At 44.0% G+C, this 16,036-nt stretch overlaps 1 protein-coding gene across 1 annotated transcript in view; it reads right to left on the minus strand.

The window, feature by feature from the left end:
* ABCA12 (ATP binding cassette subfamily A member 12) overlaps nt 1–16,036 on the minus strand; it is a 644,885-nt gene that overhangs the window by 311,478 nt on the left and 317,371 nt on the right. The gene's annotated exons all lie outside the window — the stretch shown is intronic.

The raw sequence follows: 16,036 nt of genomic DNA on the forward strand, positions 1-16,036 counted from the left end.
CACAATTGCCTAGGATCACACAATCTGGCAAACTGGAGAAACTGGGATTAATCCCAGGTTTTCTGGTTTTACATTGTGAAATTCAGCCACAGATGTATATGCTTAACTTCCCCTATAGCCACCTTACCGCCCCCCTCGCCGGTTCTAGATCGCCATCCTACTGTCATTGATGCGGCCCTCGATAACAGTTAGTTACCTTTGGGAATATGTTTGCAAGTACCCATGGTTTACCGCAAACCCATTCCCCAAAGGAGCAACCAGCTAGTGGAGCAATTTATAAATAGATTTTCAAATGCCAAAGAGCACTAAGGGAACATTGGAAATGGTTGACTGTAAAGTAAATAACAACAATATAAGAGATCATTATATGTTATGACCTACCGTAGCATAACAAGATAGCAACCTAACAAAGTAACATCAATGTGATAGTGATATGTATTTATTCAATCCTTATAAAATATCAAAAGCAGGATACCATACTTTCCCAACCTTGATATCAAAACCATATACATTATGAAAAGTTATGGTGAAAGTACATACTCACTTTGATTGCCACGACAAAGTGCTGCACGGAGAACATCTTAAACAATAGGGGTATAATCGAAGTTTGGAAGTGGAACTCATGCATCTGTGTTGAATCATCTTAAATAGCACAGGAACAACAGCTATTCTAACGTACTAGGACCACTTGGATTGACGTGTCCAAACCCTGCCAGTGGTTTAGGCAAACTAAGGGGCATATTTACAAGGAAACTGTTAAAGCACGGTGCTAAGCCATAATTGATAACGCCGTGCTCCAGCAGCTTAAAAATGCAGGATTGCACCGTATTTACAACAATGTGGCACGCCCCTGTGTTTCCTCTAGCACTGGCACTAAATTAAGCTGCCTAGAGCCAATGCAGGCACCCTTGCTTCTTAGTGCAAGGGTGCTTGTGTTGCAGGGAATGATGTCCCTTCCTGCACATAAACAATCAATATTAGCGATTTGTAAATTCTCAGCACATATGGAAGTTGCAACTCGTCATTTTCTAGTGATTATTTATGTGCAGGAATGGACACTTACCTGCATCTGAACAATCACTACTGGCAATTTTCTCTTTCTATGTATGCCGCAGAATGCAGCACACATACAAAATAGCAACCACGAGGAGAAATTCATCATTTCATTTTCATTTCATTTTTATTTAATTTCTCCTCATTATGCCAGGTTAAGACCAGGTTTTTCCTGGTCTTATTTTTGGCACTGGCCCATATTTATGCCACCCTTGTAAATAGAGAGCAACGTCAAAAAGAAGTGGGTGTTGCAGCGTAATGCCCACTGCAACAACTACAACCCGCCCCATTCACGCTAAGTGATGCATAAAATGGGCATTATTTAAAAGGCAGCATTAAGCCACATTATGTGGCTTAACGCTGCCTTGTAAAAAAGGCAAAGGTGTTATCGCCACCAGAACGTCACAAAAAGCGACGATCTGGTGGCGATAAGCCCTTGTAAATATGCCCCTTACTTTACTAATTAACTATGACTACAGGGTCATTTTTTCTGGGCATGTACTGTGATGCAGTAAACATCACTAAATGTACTAAAATGTATGCATCATTGGGTTCAACCCATATGGTGGGGCAGAAGTTATGTCTTACAGCCCCCGGATCTGTGCATAGTGCAGGAACCAATGATGCACTAAAGTCCAATGATGCACGGATTGTTGTATTTATTTTACATTTAGGGTACTTTTTCCTAAAACGCACAACACAAGTGAACGACAAATCAAAAGTACACAGTGGCAAGATACATTGCATAATGCACAGGTAACATAGAAACATGGGACATGTGTGTGCCATGAGGGAAGCATGTTAGGGAAGTGACTGAATGAGTATATGTTCAATTTCATATGGATAATATAGGAGTGGGAAAAAGATGAATGTCAAAGGCATGAGCATTTAGGAACAGACAGGCACATAGATCTAAGTGGCAGAAATTAGAGTAGGTGCAGAGAGGAGAGGGGAAGTTTGGAGTCAGAACAGAGAACAGGTGAGAGGATACATAACGTGGTTGATAGCATGGGACAGAGCCATGGATGGGTTTGAAAGTGATGGAAGTTATTTGCTATGAAGTCTCTTATTGACCAGAAGAGTGGAAGAGTGGACAATGCAATAGTGACTAAAAATAAAGGGAGTTGATGAGTTCTGTAAAATTTGTAAGATGATAGGAGAGGAAGGGAGGCCAAAGAGGACACAATTACAATAGTTTAGGCTGAGAGACTGAAGGCTTGTGTGAGAATGTGCTACGAGTCATTTCAATCATTGGTATCTAAATTATTTTAAGGGTGGAATATGAGCAGTGAAAGATGAAGAAAAAAGAAGATTAAGGGGAGAGTCAGCTAGAGGAATACACAGAACAGAGGAGACAAGTGGAAGAAAAGAACTTCCACTTTGGAGGAAATGAAAGAAGGGAAGAGGAAGTACTTCCAAAATAGGGGTCTGAAAGAAATGGTAGCAGAAGCATGCAGACTCTCAGCAATGATGTAGAGAGTCAGGAATAGGAGGCAGCAAAGGACAAAGACTTGGAGAACTCCAACAGGCACCGCCATGATGGCAAGGAGCTGGTTAAGTCAAGATACAGAAGAAGTGCAAGAGGAGAGACAAGGATGAAACGAAGACAGAACAGAAATGGAGATCTGCTACTAACAATAATACAGTGCCATACCAATGGCAATTGTAATAGTTAGGGGGTAAAAGTGTGAACACAACATTTAAAAGCTCAACAAAGTACCAAGGGCCTGATATAGAGTTTGGTGGATACACCGTCCACCTGATTACAAGTGCTATCGTATCTCTCTTACATAACATAACAGAAGGAAAGAGATACGATAAGTATGGTTAACACAATGTCAGCACAGCCCTGATAAGTGCTGAGTACATTGCTCAGAATGTGTGTTAATTATGTAGCTTCTATCAGATTCAGGACTGAGAATATCTTGATTACTACTGTACTATAGTTGAAGGCAGTGTCTCTGGCCTCTGCATTCCAAGAAATCTAGTCCTTAATCAGCATTTCTAATGCCTCCAATGACTGGTTGGTGTCATTTTAAGTGACAAAACTGTACATGGGGGAATTCTGCTATAATTCTCTCCTCAGGGTGACTTGAAGCACGTGTATCAGAGCTTGTGTGATGTTCCTTCCATTTGAAGGCCAGGCTTCCTGGAGAAGCATCTGCTGAAGATGGTCCAGATTTAGGTATGGAGGGATTGGCAATGCTCTGGACAGAGTTGTGCCTGCCACATTCACCAGAATCTGCAAGAGTGTGTTTGTTAGACATGTCACCATTGCCTTTTTCTCTCATAGTTTGCTGAATTTGTTTTTGTTGACATTAGGACTATATGCACTATATACCATTGCTAGTTCTCACTAAAGTGTTCGTGCTCACTTCCCAAAACATGGTAAAATTGGTTTACATCTGAATGATATATTTAATTTATTTTCAATTCCCTATTAAAGGGGTATATCACATACCCAGGGCCGGTAAATTAAATTCTACTAGTGGGCCTGCAGCACACATTGTGACATCTCCTTATGTAGCCCCTTCAACCATGTCTCCGGCTTGCCATTGCAGCCTGGGTGCAGATTTAAACTGGCAAGTTGACTTGGCAAAATAAACTTTTTTACAAGCCTAAAACCTACAACTAACTCCCTTTAATACATATAAGTCACCCCTAGGGCAGTCCCTAAACAGGGAACATTGTATTTAAAAAGTCGGACATATACTTTTAAGTCTTTAATGTCACAAATGTATTTTTCACTGCCGTGAGGCCTACCTCTTCCTTTGGATAACATTGGGTTACCTTATTGCATTTAATGAGATGAGTGATCACTTTTGTTTGGGAACATGTATAAATGTCATGTTTGGTGTCTAAGGAATTGTAGTTTAAAACCCTCTTTAATGGTAAAGTCAGATTTTAAGTCACAATCCTGCAAATGCCACTTTTAGAAAGTTTACCTTTTCTTGTCCTAACCATTTAGTGCCTGTAGCCTGCATCCTGGGTCACATGACTGGGTGCATTTGGCAGTTGGACTTTGTGTATTTCACAGAGACAATCACACAAAATAAGACTAGCATACAAAAGGAGATGGTCCATTGTGAGAGGATGGTATGGATGGAGCTGTACATAGCCCCACTTACAATTCAAAGGAGTTACATTAGGACATACACAAACAACTTCACACTAGCCTTTTGTGACCCCCACAGGCCCAGAGGAGCCTGGGTAGGGAGGCAGACAATTCCAGGACCTTTTGTGGGGTGAAGACTTTAGACATTTCTCCCACTTCAAAGTTGTTAGTAGTTATAAACCTAGGACCCTGAGACCCATTCAGTTCCCTTCTGGTCCTGTAAAGAATACTCAAAGGACTGTGCTGCTGTCTGTTGCCTGTTGTGAACTTCAGAGGACTGCCCTGCTGCTCCAGTAGGAGTGCCGTGCTGCTTGAAGCTTGCCATATGCCCTCAGTGGATTGACATGCTGCTTGAGACTTGCCTTACTTCTTGAACCCAGGACAACCTGAGTGACTCCAGGGCTAGTTTGGGAGCTGCCTGTTCAGAGGTACAGGGACACACAAAGCCCCAACAACTTGCAAAGCGCATCTGGACTGAAGTGACAGATAACCCTCCAAGTGGTTCTTTCTAGTCCTGGGCCCTTGGAAGTGGTGCTAAACATGACTAAGCAGCCAAAATCCAAAATATGGTACTTGGAGAATTTTCTGCCAAAGTGTGCTCTGATAACCGAGAGGAGACAAGGACATACCTGCGCGCATATCTGCCCAAGGTGCATCCCTGGTCGGCCTGACTCCACTGTAGCTTCCTCTATGTTCTTTTCTGCAGGAGTACATCCTGTTTTGTTGCTCTTTGTCAGAAGGCTAACTGGTTTTGTGGAACCCTCATCGGCCAAAGCCTTTAGCTTCACCCCACTGCAGATTATTGACTTTCAAAGTATGAATGTAGAAATCTTCATTGCGCCATTGTGGACATGAACCACCAGCAAAAAGCATTGACACAAACTGCTGTTCTTGGCAATGCTTTATTAATGACTGCAAGCTTGGGGTAATTTCTGAATTTGGTGGATGGCATCTCCATGAGAGCAATGGAGTAATTTACTCTGTCACCCTGTGGGAAAAATGAGACTCCTTTTTTTTTTTTTTTTTTTTTATAATAAATTTTTTTATTTTCTCCAAAGATCACGGTTACATTTACAACACGCATTATTCAGTTAAATATTCACAATACTGACATCTTTCATTTCCCACTAAGAAAAATAAACATCCAAATTCCTATAACCAATATTTTCCAACTTTCCAAATCCTTCCAACTAATATCTTTTACTTTATAAGCCTTCCTAACCTCCTCCCCTCCCTACATTATCGGTCTACTTTTCCAATTCTCAATTGGATTCCAAATCCTCTTACCCAAAGATCTACCTCTTTTCCCTTTCCTGTCATAAATTGCTTTCTCTAAATTATATGTTGCCAGTAGTCTAGCAATCCACATTTGAAATGTTGGTGGTGCCCTATCAAGCCATAATGTTGCAACACATATACGAAATACCGCGGCTACCATAAACATAAATTCACTAGGAATATCATCTTCCCCTGTCACCACCCCCAGCAACAGTAATTCATCTGTCAGCTTAACTTTATAACCTAGTGAAACATCAATAAATTTTTCAATATCATTTTTCAGAGAATACAATTGTGGACATTTTGAGAATACATGAATTATATCTGCATCATTAGCATCACACCTAGAACACGTGGTTCCTGTTGTACCTCCCCATTGTGCGATCCTTGCCGGAGTATAGTACAATGAGTACAAGGTTTTGTAGTGCTGTGACTGTAAGGTTGTAGAACATAAAGTGGTTCGACCCAAATCAAGCGATAATTGAAAGCCCTCTGGTTTTAAACCAATTTTTTCCCCCCACTTCCTCACATATTTATCCCTATCATCACTTTTATACTTGCCCAGTTCTGCATATAGACAACGAATTGTGCAATGACTGCTATTCTCTATATAATCCATTATGCGGCATGAGCCAAAACCCAAAGACCCACCTTGCTTATTTGCGAGGTAGCTTCTAACCTGAAGATATTTAAAAAAGCTATTATTCCCTACCCTAAAAATGTTTTGTATCTCATGAAACTGCATAATTCCGCCCTGTTGATCCAGTAAATCCCCAATTCTCTTGATCCCTTTATCATCCCACTCCTTCATTACTGTATCTCTAAATATCTCCCCCGGGAGGGATCTGTTATTATACAACCGTGTGTACCTGTTGTATCTTCCTATCCCTATTTTCTTTGATATCGTCATCCAGATATTGTATGCAGCTTTAAGAGTTTTAAATCTTGTGTGCTTAAAGTATGTAAAATCAACTGTATTCAAGAATCCATTTAGTGCCCCATCCCCCATCAACACCGTGTAAACATTGAAAAACCCTTGTGCCCTACCTCCTTGTTCGGAATTGCCACCACCAATTAATCCCTGAAAGTACTGCAAAGCTACCGCCCAATAATAAAATCTAAAATCAGGCGCCCCCCACCCTCCTCTTTCCCTTGGTAATGTAAGATGTCTATATGCTCTTCTGGTTTTCCCCTGTGCCCAAATAAATGAATTTACCGTAGCTTCTATCTTATTGAACCAACTGTGATCAAAATATAGCGGGATTGCCCTAAACAGGTATAAAAATTTAGGGAATGTTATCATTTTGATTACATTTATTCTTCCCATTAATGTCAAATGTAATCTATGCATCCTTTCTGTGTTCTCTTTGACTTTCCTTAATAGTGGTCTAATGTTAAGGTCTACCAACACATCCAGATCTGCCGTAACTTTTATTCCTAAGTACGTTGCTTCCTTCACAACCCTACTATCCTGAAATCTCATATGGTTATTCTGTACTATCTGGGTTTTTCCTGTATTGATTTTATATCCTGAAAGTGCTCCAAAGTTTAATGCTTCTCTTTCTATCTCTGGAATTGCTATATTTGGTTTGTTAGTGATGACAGCCACATCATCTGCGTACGCAAATACTTTATATCTATTCCCATGTAGCACGATTGGGGAAATCCTATTGTTTTCTTCTAGTCTCCGTAAAATGGGATCTATATAAAGGGCAAACAGTAGTGGTGATGCTGGACAACCCTGTCGTGTCCCTCGTTGTATCTGTACAGTCTTGGTATACCCTTTATTTATTCTTATTCTGGCCGTAGGGGTGGAATAGACAGCCTGTATTGCTCTGATGTACCCTCTACCAATTCCATACTGCTCCATTACCTCCCATAAGTAGTCCCAAGAGACCCTATCGAAGGCCTTCTCTGCATCCAAAAATATAGCCGCGACAGGGTCCCCTGCAACCTCCATAGCATCCATAATCGTGATCATTTGCCTTGTGTGCTGTGTAGTGCCCTTCCCTGGAATAAAACCGTGCTGCGATGTGCTAACTAAGTGCTCTATAACCTTACTTAACCTAAGTGCAAGTGATTTTGTGTATATTTTAGCATCCGAATTCATAAGTGTTATTGGGCGATATGACCCAGGTTCTAGAGGTGACTTGTCTTTCTTTAAAATTACAATGATATCAGCCCCTGCCCATGATTGTGGTATTGACTCTCCCCTCTGTGCTTGGATAAAAATTTCGTGCATATCTTTCCCTAATATATCCCAAAATATTTTATAAAATTCTGCCGGGATCTGGTCTGGGCCGGTAGCTTTCCCACAGGGTAAACTTTTCACAGCTTCCTGTATCTCCTGTAATGTAAAGCTCGTGTCCAATTTCTCCTTCTCGTCCCCTTCCAATACTGGATGCGTTATAACGTTTAGGTATTCTATGATCTCAGATTTTGTTTTAGTTATATCCTGCTCGTAAAGTTTTGTATAGAATCTCTTGAACACATCCTGTATGCCTATTACTTTATTCACCACTACTCCTACCTCATTTTTAATTTCCTTAATCTCTCCCACTGCTGCCTTCTGCCTAGTTCTAATAGCAAGGAGGTGCCCAATTCTCTCATTGTACTCATATCCCTCCTCTCTTTTGACTAAATACCTGGCCGCAGCCCTCCTTGCTGCACTTTCACCTGCCTCTGCCTTTTTTAACTCTATATCTAGCAATAGATCTTCCAGCGGATCCTGCTTGGTGATTGCTGATATTAGGAGGTCTTCTAATTCTTTTAGTTCCCTTATCATTGTTTCCATTTCCTCTCTCTCTTTTTTAGTTCGTTGCAACGTAAAACAGAGAGTTTCCCCCCTGATGCCTGCCTTAAAGGCATCCCAGACCATAGCAGTTGTTGCTGTCCCTCTATTAGTTTCCCAGAATTGTTCAATCCAGGCTGCCATTCTTTTCACATATCCCTCATCTTTAAGAAGTCCCCTCTCAAAAGTCCAGTTATAAGTCTTCCTCTCATCTGCTATCTTGTGTGGTAGTGACAGCACTAGTGGGTTATGGTCTGATAGCATCCTAGGCAGTCTCTCTATTTGGCTACCATCTACTAGTATACTAGAAATCAGAAAATAGTCTAATCTGACAACCAGACGATGAGGTGCTGAGTAGTATGTACTACCCGTACCAGGTGGATGGCTCTGTGCCCATAGATCGATCAACGAATTATGTCTCATAAGATCACATACAGCCTTACAAACCTTCTTCTTCCTCCCTCCGTACGCCCCACCACCCGTCATACCCATCCTATCCAAACCGTTCAACCCATTTATGTTCAAATCCCCACAACAAATAATTGGCTCTGGCCAAAGAGACAGTTCATGATCCAAATATTCAATAACCTCAGGGTCATCTTCTGTAGAACCATATATCGACACTAAGGTACAGCATCCTGCACTAGTTTCACCCTCAATTATAACCCATCTCCCGCTCTGATCTTCTTTTTTTCTTTTTATTTTACATACCCCTTTCTTAGCTAATATAGCTACCCCCTTAGTCTTGGTATCCTGCCTGGTAGAAGCTAGCACCTCAAATCCCATTTGCTCCAGTAAAAATTTATTATTTCCTTCAATATGTGTCTCTTGGAGACAAATTATATCCAGTTTTAGCATTCTTAGCATTGCTGCTACTCTCTGCCTTTTCCCACCATTATTGAGACCACATATATTTATAGAGGCGATCCTCAAAGTCATCGCCAGATCTTATATTTTTCCATCAATTGATAACACTTTTTATTCCCATAAGCTTCTGCCTGCGGTACTCTTTCCTCAAATGCGTTGTATTTCTTTGTTTCCTTCTTGCGTGTTGTATTTAACCATATGTCGAACTCTTCCTGCCCCCCCCTCTTCCCCCCCAGCTCTCCCCCCTCCCCCTGACTCCCTCCCCCCCTTTTACGGGCAAATAGGTCAATCCTGACCTATGTGTGGCCTCCTCAGCTGTAGGATCGCCTCTCTCTCCTGCCCTTGCCTGTTGCCCTTACATGTTACCTGTTATTCAATAGTATCATGTTCTATGTTGTTTTAGATGTGTTCTTTTCTTTATTATTTCCCCCCCCCCCTCTCTGTTCCGTAAGCTCAGCCAAGAATTCTCCTGCTTTAATCTCTGACGTGAACACCCTAATCTGCCCTCGATTAACAATCTTTAGCCTTGCTGGGTAGAGTAAATACGCCTCTGCGCCTACATTTTGAAAGGGGGAAATCAACTGCCGTAACCTCCATCTTCTTTCAACTGTCACATGACAGAAGTCAGGTCTAGCGAAAAATGTAACATTGTCAAAAGTCTTCTTGGCATCTGGTCTTGCTCTGTCCATAATCTCCTGTCTTGCAAGAAAGTTCCCCACGAACACAAGCATTGCTCTTGGCAATGTACTCTGCTGGGCTCTATGATTTTTCTTCATTAGAAGTGGGAATCTGTGCGCTCTTTGGATTTCCGATTCCCACTGCCACTGGGAGTCTGGGAAAGCTCCTTTCAGTAGTTTGATGACATAGCCCCTTGGGTCTTGCCCCTCCAGTCCCTCCTCAATTCCAAGTAGCCTTATGTTGTTCCGTCTTTGCCGATTTTCAAAATCTTCTATCTTCCATTGAAGATCTTCAATTTTCTTCCCTTGCTCATTTTTAAAGTCTTGCCAGTCCGTCATCTCGTCCTCCATTCTTCCTGTCCTCTGTTCCACTTCTGACACCCTCTCTTCCACCACCTCATACTTCCTGTTCAATTTTCTAATTGACGCCTGTATTTTCTTTGTATCTTTCCTTGCCCTCCGACTTTCCACCCTGGCCTCTGACTGTATTTGTTTTAAGGTACTGAACATCATTTCCATAGTTATGTTTTGGGGTGTACTACCAGCCCCATTTCCATCCCCAGACTCTTGATATATCCCAGAGGTCGCTGTATAGTCCCAGGACAATTTTTTATTTTTATTACTTTCTCTGCTTCTTCTTGCTCCTGTTTTCTTTTTTCCTTTTTTCCTTTGGCTATTTTTATCCCTTGAGTGTCCAGAATTATCTGAATCTGAACCGGTTGTGGTGACCTCAGTAGTACTGCCCCCCTCCTGCTCACTCAAGTCTGTTGAGTCTGACCCTTCGTTAACAGAATAAAACTCTGGAGAACCCCCTCTAGCGGTTCTGCTCTTAGCCTGCTGCTGTGAGTCTAGACTCATCAAACTGCCCCATTTAGCTTTGCGGTTGCTCTTCAGTTCCGCGTTTAATCCAGCCTCTACTGAGAGTAACGCATCCATCATCTGTGTGTTATTCATTTTTTCCAGCACCCCCAGCTCCCCATTCACTTCCCCACACTCTCCACTGCTCACCGTGATCGAGACTACTTCTTTTTCTTCCAAACCGGCAGCTCCCGCTTGATGCGTGTGAAACTGTGAGGGCTTCGCTGGTTGCCTGGGAACTGTTCCACTTGCGTCCTCGAGGACGTCTTTTGCTTCCACGTTCGGCGTGTGGAGCTCAATGCCGGTAGCTTCATTCTCCGTTTGCTGCTGGCCTCCGATACTCGATTTAGCAGAGAAGGATTCCGTCAAGGTAGGCTGCTCATACCCATCGCGTCCTTGGAGGGGGGGGGAGGGGGGGGGGATTTATCCTATGCGTTCTATGTTTCTCCTTCTCTTTTGTAAGCGCCGCTCTAGCTAACGACGTCTCCTTCTGTTGTTTTAGAGCCTCTGTATCCATCTCAGCCTCTACCGCTTGTCCCTTCTTATCAGCCAGCTCATTTTTCCTATGTTGAGTTTTGGAGATCACGATCCCGATCCCTGGAGCCGACGTCTGCTTTTTACCTGGGGCAGCCGTTTTCGGTATAGCGCCCGTAGCTGAAGCTACTGGGGTCCCCTTGCTCGGCCCAAGCTTTTCCTTGTTGCGCTGGGACATCATTAATCTCTGATGTAGGGCTCCGTTAAACCAGTTTCTCCACTTCTGTGTGATTGCCACCGCTATCTGTACGAGGCGACTTTTTCCTTTACCTCCGTCAGAATCCTTCTGTGTCAACCAATCTCCCAGCAAGAACATCTTTTCTTCAGACTACCCACATGATACTGTGTGACAGGAGAGAGAGCACAATGCGACTGCTCCCTACAGCGTTGTAGCGGCCATCTTGCCTCTCCTCTCTTTCAAAGTATGAATGTAGAAATCTTCATTGCGCCATTGTGGACATGAACCACCAGCAAAAAGCATTGACACAAACTGCTGTTCTTGGCAATGCTTTATTAATGACTGCAAGCTTGGGGTAATTTCTGAATTTGGTGGATGGCATCTCCATGAGAGCAATGGAGTAATTTACTCTGTCACCCTGTGGGAAAAATGAGACTCCTGACACTAAATAAATGAACCCTTTTGTCTCTAAAAGGTCATCCAATTTGCCATATCGCTAATGGCCAATTGAGCAATTTCGCTTAAAGTGTTCTCATCATGTCAGCTGAACTACTTTTAGCAAAAATATGAACTGGCGGGAAGCTCAGTTATTTATTTATTTGTTTATTCATTTATGTATTTATTAAATGTATTTCTATCTCTCGCCACCCAAACCTCCCCCCCAGGACCTACTTAATAGAGGCTGCAGTGTAGAAAACGTTGCACCAAAGGCAAGACCACACTGCACCTGTCTGTGCCAGGACCGTGCCCAGTGCCAGGAACCATGGCCCTCTTGCCACACATTGCTACACCGCTGTTGGTCCTAGACATCGAAATAACTTCTGCTGCACTTCCTACCCATGATCAACGAAAAAACCTTTCACCTGCTGCCATTGCTGCTTCTCCTGCAACACAGGCACGCCAGCCTGCCTTGGATCCCTTGCTATTTCCGCCCAGAAGAGCACAAACAACCCATAATCTCTCCAATGCATCCTGCTCAGTGCCACTCACCACTGAGACCACCACAGCCATCATGTCAGCCATTCACTCAGGAGCACCCACCGACCCCTGCCCTCATCATCTTTTCAACATCTGAACTGACCCTATCAGCACAAAACTCACCAGCATCATCAACACCTCCACCACCACAGCAGCCTTCCTGGACAGATGGAAATACGGAGAGGTCAGACCCCTCCTAAAGGACCACTTGCTGACCCCAGCGAACCCAAAAATTATGGACCGATCTCTCCGCTTCCCTATCCGGCCAAAGAACTGGAGAGAGCCATCAACAAATAGCTTACTGAATACGTGGAACAAACTCACCTCCTTGATGCCTCCCAATCAGGATGCCTGGCCAACCACAGCTCTGAAGACCACCCTGATAGCTGCCACAGACAACATCAGAACCTTCCTCGACCATGGTGAGACTGTGGCCCTGATCCACCTCGAACTCTCTACTGCTTCCCAGTGTAAGAATTGGCTTTTGTAGTCTGGTCTGCCCTGTTCCCATGATGCACTGGGCCAGGGACAGACTAATTTGCATACAGCCAGGTTCTGAAACTGGGATGGTGCAATGAGCTAAAAAACGGTGTTGGATCTAGCCCTGATCTCTTGACTGGGTGAGAGTACTCTGCTTAATTCAGAGACTCTGTCCATCACCACCCCTTGTTGTAAATTATTTTGTCCACCCTAAGCGTGGAAGGGTATACTCAGATGTGAGTCCCTTGCTCATTGCACCATCAGGATTCAAGCAAGCCGGGCCGAAGACGCCTGAAATGGCAGAAACCGGTCCCCGGAAGCTTGTTTCCTTCCCAGTGTAAGAATTGGCTTTTGTAGTCTGGTCTGCCCTGTTCCCATGATGCACTGGGCCAGGGACAGACTAATTTGCATACAGCCAGGTTCTGAAACTGGGATGGTGCAATGAGCTAAAAAACGGTGTTGGATCTAGCCCTGATCTCTTGACTGGGTGAGAGTACTCTGCTTAATTCAGAGACTCTGTCCATCACCACCCCTTGTTGTAAATTATTTTGTCCACCCTAAGCGTGGAAGGGTATACTCAGATGTGAGTCCCTTGCTCATTGCACCATCAGGATTCAAGCAAGCCGGGCCGAAGACGCCTGAAATGGCAGAAACCGGCCCCCGGAAGCTTGTTTCCTTCCCAGTGTAAGAATTGGCTTTTGTAGTCTGGTCTGCCCTGTTCCCATGATGCACTGGGCCAGGGACAGACTAATTTGCATACAGCCAGGTTCTGAAACTGGGATGGTGCAATGAGCTAAAAAACGGTGTTGGATCTAGCCCTGATCTCTTGACTGGGTGAGAGTACTCTGCTTAATTCAGAGACTCTGTCCATCACCACCCCTTGTTGTAAATTATTTTGTCCACCCTAAGCGTGGAAGGGTATACTCAGATGTGAGTCCCTTGCTCATTGCACCATCAGGATTCAAGCAAGCCGGGCCGAAGACGCCTGAAATGGCAGAAACCGGTCCCCGGAAGCTTGTTTCCTTCCCAGTGTAAGAATTGGCTTTTGTAGTCTGGTCTGCCCTGTTCCCATGATGCACTGGGCCAGGGACAGACTAATTTGCATACAGCCAGGTTCTGAAACTGGGATGGTGCAATGAGCTAAAAAACGGTGTTGGATCTAGCCCTGATCTCTTGACTGGGTGAGAGTACTCTGCTTAATTCAGAGACTCTGTCCATCACCACCCCTTGTTGTAAATTATTTTGTCCACCCTAAGCGTGGAAGGGTATACTCAGATGTGAGTCCCTTGCTCATTGCACCATCAGGATTCAAGCAAGCCGGGCCGAAGACGCCTGAAATGGCAGAAACCGGTCCCCGGAAGCTTGTTTCCTTCCCAGTGTAAGAATTGGCTTTTGTAGTCTGGTCTGCCCTGTTCCCATGATGCACTGGGCCAGGGACAGACTAATTTGCATACAGCCAGGTTCTGAAACTGGGATGGTGCAATGAGCTAAAAAACGGTTTTGGATCTAGCCCTGATCTCTTGACTGGGTGAGAGTACTCTGCTTAATTCAGAGACTCTGTCCATCGCCACCCCTTGTTGTAAATTATTTTGTCCACCCTAAGCGTGGAAGGGTATACTCAGATGTGAGTCCCTTGCTCATTGCACCATCAGGATTCAAGCAAGCCGGGCCGAAGACGCCTGAAATGGCAGAAACCGGTCCCCGGAAGCTTGTTTCCTTCCCAGTGTAAGAATTGGCTTTTGTAGTCTGGTCTGCCCTGTTCCCATGATGCACTGGGCCAGGGACAGACTAATTTGCATACAGCCAGGTTCTGAAACTGGGATGGTGCAATGAGCTAAAAAACGGTGTTGGATCTAGCCCTGATCTCTTGACTGGGTGAGAGTACTCTGCTTAATTCAGAGACTCTGTCCATCACCACCCCTTGTTGTAAATTATTTCTCTGCTGCTTTCGACACTGTTTCCCACCACAACCTAATCAACAGACTCTACATCGGCATTCAGCAAAATACCCTCAAGTGGATCGCCTCTTTCCTCACAGGATGCACACAGAGCATCTGACTGGCTCCCTTCACCTCTGAACCTAAGGACATTCTATGCGGTGTACCCCAAGAATCATTCCTCAGCTCCAACTTATTCAACACCTACATGACCGCCCTAACAGACATTGTCAGATCTGAAGGCCTCAACAGAATTTTATATGCAGAAGACACTTAACGCATCCTCTCACTCACCAAGACCCCTCCACCACCAGAATCAACATCTTTGATGCCAGGACAACTAGCTAACTGGGTGAGAGACAACTGCCTTAAACTCAACACCGACATGACAGGAGTGCTGATCTTCTGGAAGAACACAGACGTGTGGGACCGCAGCTGGTGGCCAGCAGAACTCTGACAAACATCCACACCTACAGACCATGCATGCAATCTAGGCATCATCCTCAACAGTGAAACGACAAGTCAAAGCAGTTGCCTCCTCCTGTTTCCACACCCTTCGCACACTCCGCAGAATCTTCAGATGGATCCCAGTCTCCTACATCGCCGCTAAGACCTGGAACAACCTGCCCCTCCATATTCGAACAGCCCCCTCCCTGGTGGACTTTAGGAAGAAACTCAAGACCTGGCTCTTTGAGTGAGGCGTCGCACTGACTGCGCCCAGATACCCCCTAAGTGGTGACAGTGCTGCGCTGTTCAAATGCTGATTGATTGATTGAGACCTAGTCAAATGGACAGAGTAATACTATTTACGGAAAATGATAATTTTAGAAATGGAAAAGTGGAATATGAAAATACAGTCACATGTTCATATTGTTGAAAGTGAGACCGGTAGTAAAGGGTCTCACTTAAGCTGTCGATAGGAGAGGAAGAGATGAGATTCAGAGGGAATTCAAATTGGAATATAGATGGTGAATGGGATTTGCTTGCCAGGTTTCTTTCGCCACCTGGGATTCGTATTTTCTCCCTTATGTAGGTGTATACATTGTTCTGTAATGACTTGTTGGTGAAGCAGGTTACCTTCCATAGGGAACCAGTGATTCGCTCGCAGAAGAAGAGAGCTGTAGTGTGAAGTATTTGGACTTCTTCTAAGACAGGTGTAAGACAGCTTTGAGGGGGGGCAACAGCAGACTTGGAGACACCAGCCACCATTTCATTGTCAGTGTCAATATGTGTGAGAGCAAGAGCTTGCATTTCAGTCCTTAAGCAAGAGGCATGGGCGTAGGTGTAGCT

The sequence above is a fragment of the Lissotriton helveticus genome, chromosome 3_1 (assembly GCF_964261635.1).
Source record: "Lissotriton helveticus chromosome 3_1, aLisHel1.1, whole genome shotgun sequence".
Lineage (NCBI taxonomy): Eukaryota > Metazoa > Chordata > Amphibia > Caudata > Salamandridae > Lissotriton > Lissotriton helveticus.